The sequence below is a fragment of the Bos indicus genome, chromosome 15 (genome assembly GCF_029378745.1).
Source record: "Bos indicus isolate NIAB-ARS_2022 breed Sahiwal x Tharparkar chromosome 15, NIAB-ARS_B.indTharparkar_mat_pri_1.0, whole genome shotgun sequence".
Taxonomy (NCBI): domain Eukaryota; kingdom Metazoa; phylum Chordata; class Mammalia; order Artiodactyla; family Bovidae; genus Bos; species Bos indicus.
The window spans coordinates 28114674-28140592 of NC_091774.1; the positions used below are offsets into that span (position 1 = coordinate 28114674).

Consider the following 25919-nt stretch of genomic DNA (forward strand, 5'->3'; position numbering starts at 1 on the left):
ATTAGTCCAAATCCACAGAATGTACAAGATAAAATGTGGACCCTAAGGTAAACTATGGACTTTAGTCTAAAATAATGTTATCAGTATTGGCTCATTAGTTATAGCAAATGTACCACACTAACACAAAGATGCTAATATTAGGGGAGGGAAGGGAAGGAGGTACATGGAATTCTCTACATTCTGCCTAATTTTTCTGTAAATCTAAAACTGTTTCCAAAATTAAAGCCTATTAATTTAAAACAAAAACTAAACTAAGAGCATTACCATGTGAGTCACACAGAGAAAATAATATCTGCTATTGAAGAAATATATCCAAGAGCTGAAGGCTACAAACTGCCTGAGCTTGGGCCGGCTCGTCCACTTAGTGGCTGTGTCGTTGTGGGCAGTCATTAACTTGTCTAAGTCTCGGTTTCTTCACCGGTAAAGGGGATGCTAATCATCAAGGAGTTAAGACTGCGTCTACACATGTACAGCACTCAGCACGGTGACCAGAACACGTCAAGTATTCAATAAATATTAGCTCCTTGTTACTCAAAACAAGGTCTGTAAGCTTGTAAACCAGCATTACCCGGGGGCTCATCAGAAACGCAGCCGCTCAGGCACGCCCAGACTTACTGAGTTTGCTTTCTGGTAAGATCTCCCGGATGATTTCTGTGCCTAATAAGGTTGAGGAGCACAGCATCTCAGGTGGTATTACTGGCATCATGGCTCTTCTTCAACGTCACTAAAAAAGGAGTATAAATACTGGAAGAACCCAAATTATTGTTTGCTGATGATTATGAAAGTCTAAAAAGGGAGAATTAATTGTAATACTTAATAAATTTTGAAATATATGCTAAAGTGACTAATTAAAACATGTAGCACAGGTACACAGTAAGTAGGCTTTATTAAGACTATATGTTAACGAGACCATTTCAAACATGCAAGTAAGTGATAAATTACGAGAAGTTGGTTATTAATATTTTTAAAGTCAGATCTTTATCTCATATTATACTGAAAATATATTCCAAGTGGATTAAAAACCTAAATATTAAAAATAAGTTTATAAAGCACTGGAAGAAAATATAGGACATTTACATTCCTAAGCACACATAAAACCCAAAAATCATACTAGAACTATAGTTTTTTAAAAAACTTTTATATGACAAAAGATACTACAAAAGTTGAAAATTAAATAATAAGCTGAGAGAAAATACACCATACATAACACAGGATTAAAAACTATATATGATTTTTTAAAAGTCCTATACATGAACAAAAAAAGTCTTTCAAAAACCCAACAACAAAAAAATGGGGGTGGAGGAATAAAGTAGGCTTCACGTGCAAAGAGAGTAAACAACAAAAGCTGCAGTAGAACAAAACAAAGAAATTTACCTACAAATATTTTTATGTGCACAGAAAAAGACATGGAAGTACATATATCAAACTGTTCAGTTCAGTTCAGTCGCTCAGTCGTGTCCAACTCTTTGCGACCCCATGAATCGCAGCACGCCAGGCCTCCCTGTCCATCACCAACTCCTGGAGTTCACTCAGACTCACGTCCATCGAGTTGGTGATGCCATCCAGTCATCTCATCCTCTGTCGTCCCCTTCTCCTCCTGCCCCCAATCCCTCCCAGCATCAGGGTCTTTTCCAATGAGTCAACTCTTCGCATGAGGTGGCCAAAGTACTGGAGTTTCAGCTTTAGCATCAGTCCTGCCAATGAACACCCAGGACTGATCTCTTTTAGTAGTTAAATCTAGAGAACAAAACGTGAGAATGGGGGACTTTCTTTTTCTTTATAAACTTCTGCACAGACTGACATTTTTACATTACAATGAATTTTTTAAAAACTTAAAAAAAAAATAAATAAAAACTTATCATTGTTTAGTTATAAAAGAACAAATACTGAGTGTTGGAAGTTTTAGCATAAAAGGCAAATACTTTCAAGAAGAAAGCTTCCTGGCTTTCCCTACAGCTACTTAACCTCAAAATCATATGACATTTGGAAAATATATCTTCACATTATCAAAATTTTCCTAAGAATTCTTAAGCAAAAATATGCCAATTTTTTGTCCTCCCCACATAGACCACTATATTCAATTTCCAGTGGCCCTCTGTTCAAAGCCGGTTCCAACCTAACTTCAAAAGTGAAGTGTCTAAACCAGACAAGAAATTTAGCAACATAACATCAAATATTGATATGGAACCCACATGTCCAAAATATGCCTAACAGTAACAGACAGCAACTGTTTAAGAGTAACTGCAAGTAACTCCATATCCACTTCAGTTTCAATTCTGAATCAGTTCTCACTAAACTGGAAAAAAGTTTTTTGAACCATTTGTCACCTCTGACTAAACGCAGGCTTCAGCCCCTAAATCGTTAAGTGTGGAAAAAGTACATGCCCTCAAGAACTGCCAGTGGAAGGGTTTTTCCAGAAAAAGCAGTTCGCACACACAGCAGGAAAATCTTGTACAGAGGGAACTTAGCTACCACTTTAATTCCCTCAACCAATTTAGAAACTACTGGAAGTAAATGACTAAGAAGTAAAACATATGAGAAAAGGTGAAAAAAAAATTTTTACATATTAAAAACACACAAAGTGGTTCAAATTTGTTTGTTTTTAAAAGTTGTCTTTTGCTGAAATTAGAATATTACCTTCTTCTGCTCTGGATGAAATGGAAATTAGTTTTCCTAGTTTTCTATAATGCACTTAGAAGTCTGTAGCTGCTATCATGAATTACATTAATATGACTACCCAGAGGTTTTCTTACTACTATACTTAGCAAAATGTATTACACGTAGGTTCGCCTAACTATTCTTCACATCATTAGACCTGAATTTAATAAATATATACTACTAGTTGTTGGAATCCAGCACCCTCACCTTTCCCTAATACTGTCGCTCAAACAAGTTGAAGCTAAAATAATCAGCATCTTTGTCTCAGAAGATATGACCATGACCACAATGAAACCTTAAACTGGTGAGGTTGGAATCCTTGCACAAAGCAAAGCAAAGATTCACTACCTTTCACCATTTATGTATAATAATAACTGGCACAGCACCTTGGTTTCTACAGCGTCCAGACACAGAACCCCTAAGCACGGCAGCACCCTCTGCTCAATCTAAATTCAGCTGCCAGGCTATCTGCAACCAAAACAAACTGTAGGACCTGGTTTCCCTTTTTCAAAAGGTAAACAATCCCTTTGGCCTGACTTATCAATAAAGATGTGAGTAAAAAGAATTATCAGGAGGAGAGCATTCCCAGGTTTTAAGTTCTTAAGTTCTCAGTGAAGTTTCTTAAGATTCCTCACTTAGAAGATAAAGACAAGCCTTGTCAAGTAACACTAGAAAGGCACACTCTACTCCAAGAAAAACAAAACAAAAACCTCTTCAGGTACACTGATAACTTTATTATACACCAATGGGCATATCATCAGAAAGATCTAGGGGGGAAAAATGTGCCTGTAAAAGTACAGCATTAAACATTCGGACTGGTCAAGAGAAAACAGGCTCAAAACTAAAGTCAAAATTCCTCAGTATTTTTAAGTTTGGGCTTGCTCCTGTCCCAAACAAGCTCCTAAGCTTGCTCTTGAGTGTAATTTGTCAGTAACTGCCAAGAAAAAAAATTTAAACAACACAGAGTGCTTGTTTTATCCAATTTATAACATACTTCTTTATCATCAGAGAAACACTAAAAGTTACATAACCCTACATCTTTTGTAATTATCTTCTAAAGACAATTACAAAGATAATTTATTTTCTAGAGACAATTATCTTTTCATTTTATTTTAAATAAAAACAGCATACAAATTTATGGTCTCCCTTTCTTAACTGCTTTTTCTTTATTTTTTGAGATTCAGTTCAGTCACTCAGTCGTGTCTGACTCTTTGCAACCCCATGGACTATAGCACGCGAGGCTTCCCTGTCCATCACCAACTCCCAGAGCTTCCTCAAACTCATGTCCATCGAGTCAGTGATGCCATCCAACCATCTCATCCTCTGTCCTCCCCTTCTCCTCCTGCCTTCAATCTTTCTGAGATTACTGACTCTCAAAACTGGATAACAGAGACTGCGGAGAAATTTATTTTCTTCCAATTCAACTACCAGGCATTTTACCTTCAGCAGTAGTTTCGTGTTTAACCATCATTCACATTTCTTCTCTATGATAAATACTGCCACAGGTTAGGAGGAACAATACAATTTAGCTCAGTGGGTAAAGAATCTAACGGCAATGCTGGAGATACAGGAGGCATGGATTTGATCCTTGGGTCAGGAAGATCCCCTGGAGGAGGAAATGGCAACCTACTCCAGTACTCTTGCCTGAAAAATCCCATGGACAGAGGAGTCTGGCAGGGCACAGTTTGTGGAGTCACAAAGAGCAGGATATGTCCGAGCAACTAAGCACACAATATAACTGAGCATGTTATCTTTTTAGATTTTGTACTTATAATTTCTGGCTGCTACTCAGATCTTGATTGTCTACTCATAAATCTACAACAGCCTTTTTTGGAAAAGGCACAGAACTTCAACTTAAGTTCTTTCTACTTAGAAAAGGCAGAGTAATTAATAACTAAATGCCCTACAAATTGAGTTCTCTTAAAACACTCAAAATATTACTTATAGTTAATTAATAGATCTTAGGGGACAGCAGAGGATGAGATGGTTAGATAGCACCACTGATTCAATGGACACAAATTTGAGCAAACTCCAGGAGATGGTGGAGGACAGAGGAGCCTGGCGTGCTACAGTCCATGAGGTTACAAAGAGTCGGACACAATTTAGTAATAGATCATAAGTGCATTTGCCTTTTAATTGCTAAAAATCTTGTACTGTAGAGAAATTAGATGGATCCCATAGAAAGTAACTTGTCTCTTACCAATCCCTGGTGGCTCAATGGAAAAGAATCCTCCTGCAAGGCAGGAGCAATGGGAGGAAATGAATATTCCATTTTACTTACAGCAAGTCAGACAAGCTATAAACTTTTGAAAATCATGAGAAACAAATTTTAAAGCTTATACTGAAGTTCATTCAAGAGCATGGAAACTTAAGTATGCTATAAGGTAAACTATTGTTTGTAAAGGAGTTTATCAAAATTTATTATCTGTTTCATCAACAAAGGGGCTATTTTCACACAAATCTAGCACCTTTCTTCAATATCTTCAAATCTTTTGAAATCTTCACAAATTGATTTTAGTAAACTTTATCCCTTGAACTAAGATGGATTAATTTTTTTTTTTTTAACTTGTATCAATCTAAGATTCCTGACATCTTTACACTAAGGAGGGAATCTGGTCTTCACTAGAAAACATGATCTTTCTATAAACCATGTTAGATACGGATGGGTATTACTGCACAGAAATTATTTTCTTTAATATTATTAAAATCTGATGATTAATAAACAAGACATTGCCACTGACCTGGGTACCTGAGAAGTAGCTGGAAGACAGTTTTCATGTGCTTCAGTTATGGGTTAAAGGCAAAGATTTCTTAGAAATGATACCAAAAGCACAATTCATAAGAGAACAAATGGATAAGCTGGAACTCAAAATAAAAACTCTTGCTCCTAAAAGACACTGTTGATACATGTATAACTGATTCACTTTGCTGTACACCTGAAATTAACACTGTAAACCAACCTTCCCTTGTGGCTCAGACGGTAAAGAATCCACCTGCAATGCAGGAGACCTGTGTTCAATCCCTGCATTGGGAAAATCCCCTGGAGGAGGAAACGGCAACTCACTCGAGTATTCTTGTCTGGAGAATTCCACAGACGGGGAGCCTGGCTGGCTTCCGGCCCATGGTGTTGCAAAGAATCAGACATGACTGAGCAACAAATCAACCACACTCCAATAAAAATTTTTAATTAAAAAAAAAAAGACACTGTTAAAAGGATGAAGAGATAAATCAAAGGAAGACAATCTTTGCGAAGCATTTATCAGATAAAGGACTTGTTTCAAGAATATATAAAGAATGCTCGAAACTCAACACTAAGAAAACAACCCAATTTTTTTAAATGGGCAAAAGATCTGAACAAGTATTACTACACTTCACCAAAGAAGAGAAACAGCTAGAAAGTAAGTAAGATGTCAATATCATTAGTTATTAGGAAAATGTAAATTAAAACCACAAGATAGCACTCCACAATGATTAGAACGGGAGTGGCCAAAACTTTATCATCCTAGTGTTGGTGAGGATAAGAAGAAACAAGAACTCTCATACACTGCTAGACAGAATGTAAGACAGTACAGCTGCTCTGGAAGACAATTTGGCAGTTTCTTAAAAAGTTAAGCACACACCTACCAACCATATGATCCAGCCATTCCACTCCAAGGTGTTTACCCAAGAGGATAAAATATAAGTCTACCCAATATTTCACATCAAGTTCATAGCAGCTTTATTCATAATAGCCAAAATCTACAAACAATTCAAGTGTTAGATACAGATGAATGCATAAGCAAATCCTCTTACAGTCCTTACAATGCAACAGTGCTCCCACATACCACTCAGCAATAAAAAGCAACAAACCACAGATAAAGGCAGCAACAATGAAGGATCCTAAACACAGCATGCTAATGAAAGAAGAGCACATCCTGGATAAGACTGTTTACACGAGAGTCCAGAAAAGGAAAAGCTAACCTATGATGACAGCAAATCAGTGAATTTCTAGGGGTAAAGAGGGGTGAGAATGAATGCAAAGGGCACAGAAGGAACCTCTGGGAATAACAGAAAAGTTCTTACATCTTGATTATATGACCACTATTTGGATGAGTTTGTCTGTCAAAATGCAAATCATATAAAACAGTTCAATTTTACTGAATGCAAATTATACATCAATCAAGTTGATTAAGAATATTAAAATTTTATTTGGGAGAAAAAAATCTATAAAATTATCATGTTTCCTAAGGTGTTTATAGTACTTTCCACTCGATACTTTCAGATCATTGACACAAAAAAAAAATCTCAGAAAAGGCTGGGATTATCATCCCATTCTATAAACCACAGGGCGTTGGGGAAGTAAGATACGTAGTGATAGCAGTCAGAGAGTGAGTTAGGGGCATAACATTACAACGGGCAGGTTTATCAATGGTAACGAAACAACTACCACCAAACAGACAGGACGGGATAAACAAAGTGTTGGGTCCTGATCTGCTGAAAAAACTGCCAAGAACCACATTTAAAACCTAAGGGTTGGGAATTCCCTGGAGGTCCACTGGTTAGGACGCCACACTTCTATTGCAGGGAGCACTGGTTTGATCCCTGGTTGAGAAACAGGATTCCGCATGCAGGATGTGGGATGTGGCTGAAAAAATAAAGAAAGAAAAAGAGAAAAAGGAAAAAAAAATAATAAGGGCAAAGAAAAATATATAGTCCCAAGAAGAAGGTGGGGCAAGAAAATGCAGAAAATGCCTAAAGTCAACATTGAGCACTACACAACTCAAAACAAATACCTTTAATATAAAGTGAAGGGAGAAGCGGAGTTCAACACCCAAGATACTGATCTGAACCCAGATCTGCCACTGTGTCACACTTTATTAAGGTTACTGACCCTGGGAGATAATGAAAGACAGGGAAGCCTGGCATGCTGCAGTCCATAGGGTCGCCGAGTCGGACAAGACTTAGCAACTGATTGACAAAACCTCTGGGCACCCCAGTGTCCCTCCCCTTTTTGAAACAGAATAAATTATGGTCTCTGAATAACCCTTTTGAGACACTGCAAAAAATAAAGAATTTTTGTGAAAACAAATTTAAGTTACACAGGAAAGTTATATTCTCCATGCAAAAAGCATGCAGCTAAGAATATCTAAAATATCATCAAACCAAATTAATAACTAGGTATATTAAGAGTCAAAAATGGTACTGCACCGCAAAATGGCTCCCTATAGACTACAAAAGCAAGCCCAACTGCCTCAGCTAAAAAGTCATGTCTTTCATGAAAGTGACCCAATCTCATCTATCTAAAACATCTCATATATCAATCCAAATTCATTTACTTTCCCCAAACGTAGTATCTTCCCTCCCTGGACACACTGTGCCCCTACTTCTGTCAGCAATCCAACTCTTCTACTGTGTTTAAAGGTGATCCCAAAGTCGCTGCCCTAATAAAAACTGCTTATCCTTCCCTGGTGGCTCAGACGGTAAAGCGTCTGTCTACAATGCAGGAGACCCAGGTTCGATCCCTGGGTTGGGAAGATCCCCTGGAGAAGGAAATGGCAATCCACTCCAGGACTATTGCCTGGAAAATCCCATGGACAGAGGAGCCTGGTAGGCTACAGTCCACGGGGTCCCAAAGAGTTGGACACAACTGAGCGACTAAACTGAACTGAAATGATCCCTGGGGGGAAGATAAATTAGGAGGCTAAGATTAACATCTTAGTGAACAAAAACGTTCACTCCTTTTTCTTAATTTCTTAATTTCTTAATGCTCAGAACTATAAAATGTGGCATTTAATTTTAAACCATATTTTCCTGTTCTCTAATCTTGTACTGCTTTTTAAATCAGTATTTCTTCACCTACAGAAAGGAAGAGACTTGGAGATGGACAGTATGACTTCCATCCTGGGGTAAGTCACCCCACTGTTGGAAAGACGAAAGTAGAGCTTGTTGCTTTCTCAATGATACTGTATTACAGACAGTTTCCCAACTCGAGGGGATGAAAATCTTAAACCAAATTCCATTTCGGCAACATCAGCAAGAATCTATAGTTTTACTTGCTCTATCTGGAGTTAGTTAGTAATGCTCAAAATTCTCCAAGCGAGGCTTCTACAGTGCTTGAACCAAGAACTTCCAGATGTTCAAGTTGGATTTAGAAAAGGCAGAGGAACCAGAGATCAAATTGCCAAGATCTATTGGATCACAGAAAAAGCAAGAAAGTTCCAGAAAAACATCTGCTTCACTGACTACTCCAAAGCCTTTGACTCTGGATCACAACAAACCCTGGAAAATTCTTAAGGAGATGGGAACATCAGACCACCTTACCTGCCTCCTGAGAAAACTGTATGCAGGTCAAGAAGCAGACTTTTGGACATGGGGAGGGTGAGATGGTATGTAAAGAGTAACATGGAAACTTACATTCAGTTCAGTTCAGTTCAGTTCAGTTGCTCAGTCGTGTCCGACTCTTAGCGACCCCATGAATCGCAGCATGCCAGGCCTCCCTGTCCCTCACCAACTCCCAGAGTTCACCCAAACTCATGTGCATCGAGTCGGTGATGCCACCCAACCATCTCATCCTCTGTCATCCCCTTCTCCTCCTGCCCCCAATCCCTCCCAGCATCAGGGTCTTTTCCAACGAGTCAACTCTTCTCCTGAGGTAGCCAAAGTTTCAGCCTCAACATCAGCCCTTCCAATGAACACCCAGGACTGGTCTCCTTTAGGAAACTTACATTACCGTATGTAAAATAGATAGCCAACGGGAATTTGCTGTACGTCTCAGGAAACTCAAATGGGGCTGGGGGGCGGGGCGGGCGGGGCTCTGTATCAACCTAGAGGGGTGGGATCGGGAGGGAGATGGGAAGGAGTTTCAAAAGGGAGGGGATATATGTATACCTATGGCTGATTTATGTTGAGGTCTGACAGAAAACAGCAAAATTCTGTAAAGCAATTATCCTTCAATAAGAAATAATTAATTTTAATTTTAAAAAATTAAGAAAAAAAGAAGCAACAGTTAGAACCAGACATGGAACAATGGACTGGTTTCAAATTGGGAAAGGAGTCCATCAAGGCTGTATACTGTCACCCTGCTTATTTAACTTATATGTAGAATACATCATGCCAAATGCCGGGCTGGACAAAGCACAAGCTGGAATCAAGACTGACAGGAGAAATATCAATAACCTCAGATATGCAGATGACACCACCCACATGGCAGAAAGTGAAGAACTAAAGAACCTCTTGATGAAAGTGAAAGAGGAGAGTGAAAAAGCTGGCTTAAAAGTCAACATTCAAAAAACTAAGATCATGGCATCCGGTCCCATTACTCCATGGCAAATAGATGGAGAAACAATGGAAACACTGACAGACTTTATTTTCTTGGGCTCCAAAATCTCTGCAGATGGTAATTGCAGCCATGAAATTAAAAGACGTTTATTCCGTGGGAGAAAAACTATGACCAACCTAGACAGCATATTAAAACACAGAAACATTACTGGCCAACAAAGGTCCGTCTAGTCAAAGCTATATGGTTTTTCCAGTATTCATGTATGGACATGAGAGTTGGACCATAAAGAAAGCTGAGCGAGACTCTTGAGAGTCCATTGGACTACAACATCCAACCAGTCAATCCTAAAGGAAATGAGTCCTGAATAGTCATTGGAAGGACTGATGCTGAAGCTGCAATACTTTGGCCACCTGATGCAAAGAACCGACTCATTGGAAAGCATCACCCTGATGCTGGAAAAGATTGAAGGCGGGAAGAGGAGGGGATGACAGAGGATGAGATGGTTGGATGGCATCACTGACTCAATGGACATGAGTTTCTGCAAGCTCTGGGAGTTGGTGATGGACACGGAAGAATAGTGTGCTGCAGTCCATGGGGTTTCAAAGAGTCGGACACGACTGAGGGACAGAACTGAACTGAACTCATCTGGAGTTAAGCTGGAAGAAGCCAGAAGTGTGGTTGTGGTGGTGGTTGACTCGCTAAGTCATGTTCGACTCTTGCGACCCCATGGACTGTAGCCCACCAGGCTCCTCTGTCCATGGGATTTTTCAGGCAAGAATACTAGAGTGGATTGCCATTTCCTTCTCCAAGGAATCTTCCCAACCCAGGAATCGAATCCAGGTCTCCTGCATTGTTGACAGATTCTTTACTGACTGAGCAATGAGGGAAGCCCAGAAGTGTAGGTTTGACAATTCTATATCTAAGTTGTTAGGCTTTTTGGTTTTTTTGTGGATTTCTTTTGCTTTTTTTTTTTTTTAGTTGTCATTATAATGAGAATTTTCAAATACACACATAAGTAGAAAGAAAGAAACTGTATAGTGACCCTCCTGTACCCATCAGACAGCTACAACAACTATAAACACATAGCCATTTGTACCTATATTCCTGACCTCTTTTTCCTTCCTCTCCCCAGCAGATCCCAGACACCATATAATGTCATCCACATTACATGAGTATAAATTTCTAAAAGGTAAGTACTTTTTTCTTTTGAACACAACTATAACATTACTATTCTACCTAAAAAGATAATAATTCCTTAGCATTAAATATCTAGTCAATGTTCAAATCTCTTTATTGTCATATAATAATTGTTAAATATTTTGGGCACAAATTGTAAAAATAACATAATGTACCTCTATGTACCCAATATTAAATAATAAAACATTACATAAACAATTGAAACTCATTTAAAGTACTTCTCATACAATTTTTTAATCAAATGGTCTGTTTAAGTCAGGATCTCAGATTACCTCAGGAGAAAAAAATGGTTTCTTCTCTCCTGCTCTTTGGCCTTCCTTCAATTTCACAGCCAAACTCTCTTAATTTTTAGGAGTATGCAGAAGGGCATTTCCATCTCTCAGGACCCACTACTCTCCTTCTCAATCAAGAAAACAGCCCTTCTCAGGCCTTATACTGAAGTCTGCCATTACCTCAGAGCTTTCAGCACAGTCAGAAAAACATTTAGTCCAATGGCACAGCCTCCTTCCTCCACAGGTAAGCTGCCACATTTCATTTACTACTCCATGGAATTTTTTTAAACATTTTATTTATTTTTAATTGAAGGACAATTGCTTTATAATTATTGTGTTGGTTTCTGCCATCGAAAAAGTTTTGAACTCCACTGTCTTATAAATGTAAATAATGCAAGCCCCATTAAATGATTACTTTTCCGTTTCTATGACTATCTCAGGAGCTCAATTTTAAGTTCTTATATTGTCAGCTTCCCATTTTAAGTTAAGCTACTATTAAGTTAAGTAACTTACTTAAAATGACTATTAAGTTACTTTGTGAACTAAGGCACAGTACGTAGGGCATTTAAACCCAGAAAATTATAGGCACAATGCAGACAGGTCAACACTGGGTTGGCTCTCTTCCTTAGTCGTGAAATTCATCACTCACTAGCCACAAAGGGAACCAAGGAAGACACTATATAATAATCAGCTCAAAAACAAACTCTTCACTAGAAAATAATATAAATGCAGACAGCGAATCATTGGGGTTATTTTCTTTCATTGTGACTACAGCTTAATACAAGTAGATAGCAAACGTTAGGTGAACAACTGGGAGATAAGAGGGGGAAAAAGCATAATCTTTCTAACTACTTCTAAACTCCAAGAGCTAGTAACTTGGACATTCAGCAGGGACTGATGAATCAAAACCCCTTTATTATCCACATGCTTGGACTTAGCATTGTGCAGGACAAAAATCAACATGGCAGTCTCTGTCTTTGAGGAACTTACACTTGCAACACTTGCAAAAAACTTACTTGCAAAAGTAGGGAGTCAAGAAATACCTGGAATAACAGGCAAATTTGGCCTTGGAGTACAGAATGAAGCAGGCAAAGGCATTAATAATAGAGTTTTGCCAAGAGAACACACTGGTCATAGCAAACACCCTCTTCCAACAACACAAGAGACGACTCTACATATGGTTATCACCAGGTGGTCCACACCGAAATCAGACTGATTATATTATTTGCAGCCAACAATGGAGAAGCAAAAACAAGACCAGGAGCTGACTGTGGCTCAGATCATGAACTCCTTATTGCCAAATTCAGACTTAAACTGAAGAAAGTAGGGAAAACCACCAGACCATTCAGATATGACCTAAATCAAATCCCTTACGATTATACAGTGGAAATGAAATAGATGCAAGGGATCAGAGCTGATAAACAGAGTACCTGAGAACTATGGATGGAGGTTCGTGACATTGTTTGCACAGGAGGCAGGGATGAATACCATCCCCAAGAAAAAGAAATTTAAAAAGGCAAAATGGTTGTCTGAGGAGGCCTTACAAATAGCTGTGAAAAGAGAAGCTAAAGGCAAAGGAGAAAAGGAAAGATACACCCATTTGAATGCAGAGTTCCAAAGAATAGCAAGGAGAGATAAGAAAGCCTTCCTCAGTGATCAGTGCAAAGAAATAGAGGAAAACAATAGAATGGGAAAGACTAGAGATCTCATCAAGAAAATTAGAGATACCAAGGGAACGTTTCATGCAAAGATGGGCACAATAAAGGACAGAAATGGTATGACCTAACAAAAGCAGAAGATATTAAGAAGTGGCAAGAATATACAGAAGAACTATACAAAATAGATCTTCACGACCCAGATAACCACAATGGTGTGATCACTCACCTAGAGCCAGACATCCTGGAATGCAAAGTCAAGTGGGCCTTAGGAAGCATCACTATGCACAAAGCTAGTGGAGGTGACAGAATTCCAGTTGAGCTATTTCAAATCCTAAAAGATGATGCTGTGAAAGTGCTACACTCCATATGCCAGCAAATTTGGAAAACTCAGCAGTGGCCAGAGGACTGGAAAACGTCAGTTTTCATTCCAATCCCAAAGAAAGGCAATGCCAAAGAATGTTCAAACTACCACACAACTGCACTCATCTCACACACTAGTAAAGTAATGCTCAAAATTCTCCAAGCCAGGCTTCACCAGCACATGAACCGAGAACTCCCAGATGTTCAAGCTGGATTTAGAAAAGGCAGAGGAACCAGAAATCAAATTGCCAACATCCGCTGGATCATCAAAAAAGCAAGAAAGTTCCAGAAAAACATCTACTGCTTTATTGACTATGTCAAAGCCTTTGTGTGGATCACAATAAACTCTGGAAAATTCTTAAAGAGATGGGAATACCAGACCACCTGACCGGCCTCTTGAGAAATCTGTATACAGGTCACGAAGCAACAGTTAGAACTGGACATGGAACAACAGACTGGTTCCAAATAGGAAAAGGAGTATGTCAAGGCTGTATATTGTCACCCTGATTGTTTAACTTATATGCGGAGTACATCATGAGAAACGCGGGGCTGGATGAAGCACAAGCTGGAATCAAGATTGCCGGGAGAAATATCAATAACCTCAGATATGCAGATGACACCACCCTTATAGCAGAAAGCGAAGAAGAACTAAAGAGCCTCTTTATGAAAGTGAAAGAGGAGAGTGAAAAAGGTGGCTTAAAGCTCAACATTCAGAAAACTAAGATCATGGCATCCGGTCCCATTACTTCATGGCAAATAGATGGGGAAACAGTGACAGACTTTATCTTTTTGGGCTCCAAAATCTCTGCAGATGGTGACTGCAGCCATGAAATTAAAAGACGCTTGCCCCTTGGAAGAAAAGTTATGACCAACCTAGACAGCATATTAAAAAGCAGAGACATTACTTTGCCAACAAATGTCCGTCTAGTCAAAGCTATTGTTTTTCCAGTATTCATGTATGGATGTGAGAGTTGGATTATAAAGAAAGCTGAGCGCCAGAGATTGATGCTTTTGAATCGTGGTTTCAAAAGCACAAGAAGAAGACTCTTGTGAGAGTCTCCACAAGAAGATTCTTGTGGAGAAGACTCTTGAGAGTCCCTTGGACTGCAAGGAGATCTGACCAGTCCATCCTAAACGAGATCAGTCCTGAATATTCACTGGAAGGACTGATGCTGAAGCTGAAACTCTAATACCTTAGCCACCTAATGTGAAGAACTGACTCATTTGAAAAGACCCTGATGCTGGGAAAGATTGAAGGTGGGAGGAGAAGGGGACGACAGAGGATGAGATGGCTGGATGGCATCACCGACTCAATGGACCTAAGTTTGAGTAAACTCCAGGAGTTGGTGACGGACAGGGAGGCCTGGCGTGCTGCAGTCCATAGGGTGGCGAAGAGTCAGACGCGACTGAACTGAACTGAACTGACACTCTGGTAAAACTAGATTAATGTATGTTTATAAGCACTAAATTGTGTAAAGCAGATTTAAAGCAGTGGAGTTCATAAAAGGGATGGGTCAACAGAGGTTAAAGAAAGTCAAAGAAAATGATGTGAAGGTCAGAAGAGCTGAACCTTGAAGGCAGGGCATAGCAGGATCAGCAACACTAGGATACACTGTAAAGTCATGAGGGTACAGACCGTAAGCCCGGCACACAGCCTGGAACGTTTAAATATGTGTGGATGAATAGGACAAGGAAAAATGGAAAAGAAAAGGAGAAGAAGAAAAGAATAGGCATTCCAGATAAGAGATTATTTTATAAATAAGATTAAACATGGCAATTTCATGAGGCAATAAGGAAACACAGAATGGTAAGAAATTAGGTAAAAATAGGTAAAATGAACCCTACCCATTCACGATTTTAAAAGTCAAAGACCAAAAAGATACATGCACACCAATGTTCACTGCTGCACTGTTTATAATAGCCAAGACATGGAAACAACCTAAATGTCCATCCACAGAGGAATGGATAAGGAAGATGTGATGTGTGTACACACACACAGACATACACACACTAGAATATTACTCAGCCATTAAAAAGAATGAAATAAGGCCATTTGCAGCAACATGGATGGAGGTAGAGACTGTCAAACTGAGTCAAGTAAGTCAGACAAAGAAGGAGAAATATCATATGGCATCCCTTATATGTGGAATCTAAAAAGAAATGATACAAATGAACTTACAAAACAGAAAGAGACTCACAAACTTAGAAAACAAACTATGGTTGCTGGTTAAGGACTTTGGGAAGGCCATCTACACACTGCTATATCTAAAATGGATAACCAACAAAAACCTATTGTGTAGCACAGGGAACTGTGCTCAGTGTTATGTGGCAGCCTGGATGGGAGGGGGTTTGGGGGAGAATGGATGCAGGCATACGTGTGGCTGAGTCCCTTCCCTGTTCACCAGAAACTATCACAGCATTGTTAATCAGCTACACCCCAACACAGAATGTTTTTGGTGTTAAAAAATAAACTTAAATTTTAAAAAGTCAATGAAAGAGACATAAAACTGATCTCATATTAAATACCAAAATGAATATGTCCAGAAAGCACATTCTGTTATGTCTCCACTTTTCAAGAACACTAATAAAAAGCGTAAATAGCCATTTTTCCTTAAATGGTCATTCATCTTTGCCATATTATTGGGCATAACCTAGAAACCATGTTAATATTTCCCCAGAGAAGAACTAATAGCACTAGCTGGTACAGATGAGTACTTTTTTCCTGAGTATTTTTACTATCTGGAAATGTGACTGGGTTATCACTAAGGTCAGCCTCTTTGGTAGTTGTGTAATCAAATGTCGGAGACACACCACAATTAAAGCAAGAGACGGCTGAGGGCGACCCAGCACAAAAGCCAGTGACTAATGCTGAATCACAGCTTCCAAGTGCTGCTTCACCATAATGTCAACCCCACATACTAACATCCCCTTCAGTGGTCCTTGGAAGTACATCAAAAGTATCATCCAGTAACTCTTCTCCAATATTTTGCACGATAATGCTAAAGAATTAAGAGTAATAAAATCTAGTAGAGTCTTCAGCCTATAAGCCAAACTTTGTTAAGCGAAGGAAATTCTTACCTCCTCAAACTTCACAATTGGAGAAGAATTCATGATTATGGCATACACTCTGTGTATATAATAGATCCCCCAGATATTCCTCCCCGACAAAAATTCCAGGTCCTGGCTACCTACCACCAGCTATGGTCTTCAGCATGTGTGTGTGTGTGTGTGTGTGTGTGTGTGTGTGTGTTAGTCGCTCAGTCATGCCCAACTCTGTGACCCCATGGACTGTAGCCTGCCAAGTTCCTCTGTCTGTGGAATTCACCAGGCAAGAATACTGGAGGGGGTTGCCATTTCCTTCTCCAGGATGGTCTTCAGTGGCAGCTGTATAATCTCTGTAGAAGGACTTCAGAAACTGAAGTCTAATGAGGGAAGGGGACGGTGGCAATTACATGATAAAGCTACATACGCATGGTAAGTGCACTACTTTCATTCACATTATAAGCATATTTAGAGTGAGTCTGGCAGCTGTTAACATCGCCAGTCATTTTCCTTAGCATTCCTTCTACTCCTCCAGCCTGAATCATGCAAAACAGGCAAGCTGTCTGGTTATACATTAACACTGTTACAATGACAGTGATAGAATTCTGGTTATTTTTAATTTCACTTTTCAATTTGGGTGCCTAACACCTGGCATAATGGAAAGAACAAGAGCCTTGGAGTCATACTGACCTACTTATAAATCTCAGCTCTACCGCTTAAAAGATATGTGACCTTGAACAAGTTACACAACTGAACCTCAGTTTCCTTTATGGAAACTAGGTATAACAACAGCCTCTTTGCAAAACTGTTGAGAGGTTAAGCATGAAATTACGTGTAGTATCCAGAACACAATAGGCACTTAGCTTATGGTAATTATGACGGAAGGCTGGTGAACACGCCTATACTCAGGTTTCCAAATAGTATTAACTCTATAATGAAAGCCTTTTCAGCCTCATTCTCTCTAGTCCACTTGTGAGATGACTTACCTACCCTTTTATAATCTCATCTGGTCTCCAGAGGAAAAAGGCTCCCTTCCAGAAATCAGTCTTGAGGTCAAAACTGGCTTGACCTCACAGCCAACTCCTTGCAATGCTATCATGTCCTGCCCGGCTCTGGGGCCTCTAGAAAATCTCTATTGCCTATTTCTGTTTCATTGCCTTAGGCTACATGCATTCTCTTACCAGATTTCGAATTTCAGTTTTGTCCCCCAGTCTATTCTAGGGCACTCTGAAGTATCCAGTGTCTCAAGAAGTACCACGTTTTGGACTGCTATACTACTATACTCCAAGAGGGCAGTCAACCCAGCATGTTCTGCCAGTGCCTAAAACCTCTATCTCTGTCACAGGCGGAATGCCAGCTCTTCTCTCCCAGCAAATGGGATCCCGACTTCTAGAACAACAGGTGCATCCCTCTCTCTCTACTTCATCTTATTCTCCCACCATTCCCCTATATCCCACAACAGGAGGGAAAAGTGGAAAGATAATTCAAATCAGAGTCAAAAGACCTTGATTCTTCTACTTTATCTCTGTTACTCAAATTTGTTCTTCTTTGTAAAATTCTGTGCTTATCTCACAAGATCGAAGTAAGGCTCAAATAAGATATTTGTGAATACGTTATGCAGATCTAGGATATTACTATAACTATTACAAGTCTCTATTATGACTTAACATTTATTTTTTTTTTAATATAAAACCCTAACATTTATCTCCTCTAGCATTATTTATATTAGCAAAGGATAAGAAGTAACTCAAATAGCCATCCATTAGGGGACTAACCAAAAAAATACGTGATACATCCTTTCATAGGAATACTATATAGCTTTTTTTTTAATTAGAAAGCTTCTTATATAGCTACAGGTCATAATCCTGAAGATATAATAGTGAAAAAAGATGCAGATCAGTAAGTATAATTTACTACAATTTTTTTTAAAAGAGGGGGTACAGTAAACAGATACACACATTTACTTGTAAACACATAAAATATCAGAATATAGATAAGACACTTCCCTGATGGCTCAGTGGTAAAGAATCTGCCTGGCAATGCAGAAGATGTGGGTTGGATCCCTCAGTCAGGAAGATCCCCTAGAGAAGGAAATGGCAACCCATTCCAGAATCTTGCATGGGAAATCCCAAGGACAGAGGAGCCTGGCAAGCTACAGTCCATGGCCCTACAAAAGAGTCAGACACAACTTAGCAACTCAACAAGCAATCTAAGACACCAATAATACTGACTGTATCTGGATCCAGATAGCCACGGCGTATGTGCAAGAAGAAAACTTTTCTGTGTATTTCTCTCTTTTGTAGCTCTTAAATTTTTGAACCCCTAGCCTGTGGATGGGACAGGAAAACCATCTCTTCATACAACTATAAGCCTAAGAAACAATATGACCATTAGGGAGGATGACAGCGTATCTGACAACTCATTTCCAGGGCCAGCCTCAACTTCACAATTACTACCACCTAAAATAAACTACATACCCTTCCATGATCTCAGTCCTTAAAGTGACCAGAGATAATTTATTCCTTCCAGTCAAACTTCCTGACTACGTTATTGTGTGCCCACGTACTATGCACTTCCACACTCAACGCTATTTATAAAACTTATTGTCTTAAGGGATCTACTGCAAACTCTTTGAAGGGCCCTCTGAACCATAACATTTTCCACCTTCAAGTCTGGTTAGGAATCATTCCAATGCCAACTTTACTGAACCAAAGACTGAGTTCTTCCTCTTAATTACTCCAGGTTCACCACAGGATCCAAGTAAGTCATTCATCTGAGTCTCCATGGTTAAACGACTCTACTGCAGATCATCCCCTGACTTAGAGAAGAGTGAATTCTGTTCATTTCCTCTAATCTGGTGGAAAAACACTCCTTCCAAATCGTGCAAAATAACTCTTCCAGGAGGATAAATGAAATGTACTGAGGCAACATACCTCCCAAATGTAAACTATAAACAATACTGCCTTAAACATGACTTTAATCAGGAATGACATCCCAGGAGCTGAAACAAAACAGCGGCAGATACTGCCTCCATTCTCGCTGTCCTGCGGCATGCAGGGTATTCTTGAACCTGGATTATGAAGAGCACATCACTGAATATGAGCTTCATCCTTTGAATATTCCTTTCACATTCAACTCTCATTCTCACTTTCTGGCATGGAGATCCAAAACCTCAATGCAATACAGAATGAAATGCTGGATTACTTTAGTGCAAAAAGGTGAAGCCTCCAAAAGCGTTCTAATTAGGATATCTCTTCAATGAAAGCATATAGAAATGTGCCGGCTCCTTCTCCCTTCTTTTTCCAACAGCTATTTGCTTTCTCAGGAGCAAATCTTCAGTCAAACACAAAAGCCAACCACCTAGCAAAGCTCAAATACAGACAGGCGTTTTCCAAGCACAGTTAAATCTCAGGAGTAACTAGTCACGATGAGTAACATCTACTAACAAGGTGCTTATTGGTGTGCTGGGACAGTTAACAGCCTAAAAATCTCTCAGTTATGACCAGCGTTGATAAAAATGAGAAATAAAACTAAAAGAAAAGCAAGCCCACTTTCCACCAACAGAAAACTTACAAAAGGAAGAATCACACAAATCATCTAGTCCTGCCACACAAAACCTCTTTTATTCTAGGGTGGAGACTAAGGGCCCCAAACGAACCTATTTGAGTATTTTGCTACTTTAACCCTACTGAAGCCCATGGATAGGCTTATTAAGAAAAACTCTGAGAGAACTGGACAAAACAGTTTAAAAAAAAAAAAAATGAGTAATCATCTGCTACTGCTGTCATTTCAGTCATGTCCGACTCTGTGCGATCCCATAGACTGCAGCCCACCTGGCTCCCCCATCCCTGGGATTCTCCAGGCGAGAACACTGGAGTGGGTTGCCATTTGTTTCTCCAATGCATGAAAGTGAAAAGTGAAGGGGAAGTCGCTCAGTCGTGTCCAACTCTTAGCGACCCCATGGACTGCAGCCCACCAGGCTCCTCCATCCATGGGATTTTCCAGGCAAGAGTACTGGAGTGGGGTGCCATTGCCTTCTCCAAATCATCTGAAAATATACTTATAAATAAGCAGTTATTTAAAATCAAGAATTTCATTGAAGCACTCTAGAATACTGTTCCACACAATAAGTATGCCCTGCTAGATCAGCTCCATTCACCAGACTTGAAGTTTCTCTGCTTTACATTTCTTTAATACTCACAAGATCCTAAAGTTGGTTCCTGCATGAGACAGACATGACAGAAAATCCCAATGCTAATATCAGACTATAAGAATTTTTAATGTTACCAGAGATGAGGTTATTCAGCCATGTTACCTGGACTTCACCCAAGTCATATCCTTTGAATCGATCTACTATTGCATGACACAGGAGGCAAACAAGTCAAGTGCAGGTGAGAAATCAAGGTAACTAAACTGAATTCCATTACAGCACTTTTAGGTAGTATCTTTCTCACTATCTGCTTGGACTTCAGCTGGGTGCCAGCATGATTTCTTGATGCCTTTTCTACCACCTACCATCTCTCTGTGTTTTCTGCATTAAAAGACTGTGAGGAAAATGCTATGCTTTTCTAGAGATATCCAAGACTATAAAATGAGAGGGTTTTTTTTATGACATTTAGTATGTCAAGTCAGAACTAGACATAATAAGTATGTCATATCCTAGGAAAAGCTCTTTAGCAAGTAATACTCCCAAATCATCTCTACTTTGCAGGCTCTTAGAATGCATTAAATGTTTAATAAGTTAAATGAATGTTCTTTACAGGATAGCAAGGACTTTTACTAAAGGAGATTACAAGGCTTCCCAAACTGGTATTATATTTAAGAATGTTCAACACTGGCCTTCCAAATGTACTTTAAGTACTATAAAGCTATAATAATTAAAGCTATACAGTATCAAAGAAAGTAAAGAGAGCACAATCAAACTGAAGTATCTGGAGATTTTGTAGACAAAGTAGCTTTTTAAATCAAAAGGGAAAAGATAGATTATTTAATAAATTTTATTGGGACAACAAACTACTTGTTCAGTCAGGAAGTCGTGCCGGACTCTACAGCCCCATGGACTGCAGTACACCAGGCTTCCCTGTCCTCCACTATCTCCTGGAGTTTGCTCCAATTCATGTCCACTGAGTGGACTAAAAGAAAAGCAAGCCCACTTTCCACCAACAGAAAACTTACAAAAGGAAGAATCACACAAATCAGCTAGTCCTGCCACACAAAACCCCTTTTATTCTAGGGTGGAGACGAAGGGCCCCAAACGAACCTATTTGAGTATTTTGCTACTTTAACCCTACTGAAGCCCATGGATAGGCTTATTATCACACAGCTTATCACTGAGTGATGCTATCTAACAATCTCATCCTCTGCCACCCTCAAACTAGACATGTGGGGGAGAAAAAGATAGATTCACTCATTCAATAAGTGGAGGGCCTATCACTGGCAAGCATGGTGCTGGATACTGAAAATAAGAACAAGGGAAAAAACTGCACACTCCATCACCCTCAAGGAGCTCCCAGTCAAGGGAAAGAAGAAAGTCAATAATAACAACAAAAACGAATGTAAAATCACAACTCCAATAAATTCCACAACTGATTCCCTTTTCACTTGGTTTAAACCAAAATGCATTCCAGATGAAGCAAAGATCTAAATTTAAAAACAAAACCATAAAAGTAGTTGAAGAAAACATGGGTAAATATTTTCACAAGATTAGGATGAGAAAGAAAATGAGAAGCCAGAAAGTATAAAACATAAAAATCTAATGTACTGTAAAATGTAAACATGAAAATATTTATATTTTACAGTAAAAAAAAAAAAAATACACACACGTACACACTGTCAAGACAAACATAGAAACATCAGTATCAGTTCAGTCACTCAGTTGTGTCCAACTCTTTTCGACCCCATGGACTGCATCATGCCAGGCTTCCCTGTCCATCAACAAATCCCAGAGCTTGCTCAAACTCTTGTCCACTGAGTCAGTGATATCGTCCCCTTCTCCTCCTGCCTTCAATCTTTCCCAGCATCAGGGTCTTATAGGTAACTAATTTCCCTAATATTCAAAAAGTTATGCACATTTTCTTTAAATATTTATTTTTATTTATTTATTTGGCTGCTGCAGGTCTTAGCTGCAGCACATGGGATCTGGTTCCCTGACCAGGGATGAAACCTGGGAGAACTCCCTACCTGGAGAGCTCAGAGTCTTAGCCACTGGATCACCAGGGAAGCCCAGCTATGCACATTAACAAGAAAAAGCCAAAAGCCCAACAGAAAACTAACCAAAGGATACAAATAATTCCAAGAAAAAATATGAAGAGCAAATAGACAAATGATAGTCAAATTTAGTAATAATAAATAACTCTTACAAACTAAGATGACATTTTCTTACCTGTTAGACTGACTCCCTAAAAAATGGCTGGTTGCCAGGGTTTAAAGAGGATAGCAGAAGCACTTCATACATACTCTCCATTGAGTGAATTAGCCTGGCCTTTCTTGGGCAATTTGGTAACACTAATAAAATTTTAAGCTCTCATACTTTGACTCAGGCACTCCACCTCTAGTGACTTATTCTATTCAACTACTGAGAAAATGAAGAACTTAGTTTCTAACATTGTATATATCATAATGGAAAAGAACACACAACTTTTGGGAAGTTTAGTACAAAACTCTTGATTTTTAAAAACTAAACTAAATCTGAGATATGAGTCTTTTGGAAAATAAATAGTGCAAATAAACGGAATGGAAAAGAAACACTAGTACAAGTGCACAAATATAAATGTGCAAAAACGGTTAAGTGACATATACTTTATATTTAAAAAAAAAAAGCTGGAAACAACCCCAAACCTATCAAATAGGATACTACTTAAATATAGTACATCCATAAAATGGAACACTCTGCAGCCATTAAAAAGATTGTGTCTAGGACAAAATGCACTGACATGACAAGATGTGGGAGATATTAACTTTAAAAATGAGTAGTAAAACCACTATATAGAAAATAAACAACAAAGACATGCTGTACAGCACAGGGAACTATAGTCAGTAGTTTGTGATAACCTGTAATGGAAAAGAATCTGAAAAACTGGAATCAAGATTGCCGGGAGAAATATCAATAACCTCAGATATGCAGATGACACCACCCTTATGGCAGAGAGTGAAGAGGAACTCAAAAGCCTCTTGATGAAAGTGAAAGTGGAGAGTGAAAAAGTTGGCTTAAAGCTCAACATTCAGAAAACGAAGATCATAGCATCCAGTCCCACCACTTCATGGGAAATAGATGGGGAAACAGTGGAAACAGTGTCAGACTTTATTTTTCGGGGCTCCAAAATCACTACAGATGGTGACTGCAGCCATGAAATTAAAAGACGCTTACTCCTTGGAAGGAAAGTTATGACCAACCTAGACAGCATATTCAAAAGCAGAGACATTACTTTGCCAACAAAGGTTCGTCTAGTCAAGGCTATGGTTTTTCCTGTGGTCATGTATGGATGTGAGAGTTGGACTGTGAAGAAGGCTGAGCGCCGAAGAATTGATGCTTTTGAACTGTGGTGTTGGAGAAGACTCTTGAGAGTCCCTTGGACTGCAAGGAGATCCAACCAGTCCATTCTGAAGGAGATCAGCCCTGGGATTTCTTTGGAAGGAATGATGCTAAAGCTGAAACTCCAGTACTTTGGCCACCTCATGCGAAGAGTTGACTCATTGGAAAAGACCCTGATGCTGGGAGGGATTGGAGGCAGGAGGGAAGGGGACGACAGAGGATGAGATGGTTGGATGGCATCGCTGACTCGATGGACGTGAGTCTGAGTGAACTCCGGGAGTTGGTGACAGACAGGGAGGCCTGGAGTGCTGCGATTCATGGGGTCGCAAAGAGTCGGACACGACTGAGCGACTGATCTGATCTGATATTACTAAATCACTCTGCTCTACGCCTGAAACTAACACTACATGTAAATGAACTACACTGCAATGTAAAAGACAAAAAGTCCAAAGAAAACACAGGCAGTACATACTCTGACATCAGTCCTAGAAATATTTTTTGAATATGTCTTTTCAGGCAAACGATATACTTGATAAGGGGTTAATATCCAAAATATACAAAAACTCATACAATGCAACAGAAAGAAAACAAACAACCCAATCTAAAAATGGGCAGAGGATCTGAATAGAAATTTTTCCAAAAAAGACATACAGAAAGCCAACAGGTACATGAAAAGATGCTCAATGTCACTTATCATCACGGAAATGGAAAACAAAATCTCAATGAGATTTCACTTCACACCTGTCAAAATGGCACAACAAAAAGACAAAAAATATTAATAACAAGTGCTGATGGGGATGGGAAGAAAAGGGAACCCTCATTAACTGTTTATGGGGACACAAATGATACAGTCACTATGAAAAATAGTATGGAGATTTCTCAAAAAAATTAAGAGAACTCTACCATATGATCCAGCAATTCCACTTCTGGGTACTTATTTATCCAAAGAAAACAAAACCACTAGTTAGAAAAGATATAGGCACCTTTATATTCACTGCAGCATTATTTACAATAGCCAAGATATAGAAGCAACCTAAGTGCCCATCAACAGATGAATGGAAAAAGACACAGTGTATATATATATATAGGAATATTATTATTCAGCTAAAGGAAAGGATGAAATACTGCTGTTTACAACATGGACAGACCAGAAGGTATTATGCCAAGTGAAATAAGACAGAGAAAGACAAGTACTATATGATTTCACTTATAAATGGAATCTAAAACCTAAAACAAATGAATAAACATAACAAAACAGAAACAGACTCATAGATACAGAGAACAAATAGGTGGTTGCCAGAGAGGAAAAGGAGTAAAGGAAGAAGTAAAGCAAGAAGACAAGAAGGAGATCAAGAGGTACAAGCTTCCTGCTGCAAAATAAATGAGTCAAGAGTATGTAACGTACAGCGTGGGAGATACTGTCTGTCAATAATTATGTAATACCTTTTGTATGGTGACAGATCTTACCTACACGGTGATCATGGTGATCATTTTGATATGTATAGTAATAATGAGTCACTATGCTGTGTAACAAGAATTACCATGGTATTTTAGGTCAATTATATTAATACTTCAAAAACAAACTCACAGAAAAAGACATCAGACCTGTGATTAGCAAAGGTAGGGGTAGGGAGAGGAGGAACTGGATGAAGGAAGTCAAAAGCTAAAAACTTCCAAGTACAAGATAAGTAAGTACTATGGATGTAATGTATAACATGATAAATATAACTAACACTGTTATACATTACATATGAAAGTTATTAAGAGAGTATATCTTAAGTGGGCCTTAGGAAGCATTACTACAAACAAATCCAGCGGAGGTGATGGAATTCCAGCTGAGCTATTTCAAATCCTAAAAGATGATGCTGTTAAAATGCTGCACTCTTTATCCAACAAATTTGGAAAACTCAGCAGTGGCCACAGGACTGGAAAAGGTCGGTTTT

General features: G+C 39.0%; 1 protein-coding gene and 1 non-coding gene across 5 annotated transcripts in view; one reads left to right on the top strand and one right to left on the bottom strand.

Annotated features, from left to right (window-relative positions):
• The window catches only part of SIK3 (SIK family kinase 3), a 264492-nt gene that overhangs the window by 219596 nt on the left and 18977 nt on the right, over positions 1-25919 (bottom strand). The window lies entirely within an intron of this gene.
• Positions 8100-8171, top strand: TRNAC-ACA (transfer RNA cysteine (anticodon ACA)). Its single transcript has one exon. It is a non-coding gene; the product is annotated as a tRNA-Cys (tRNA).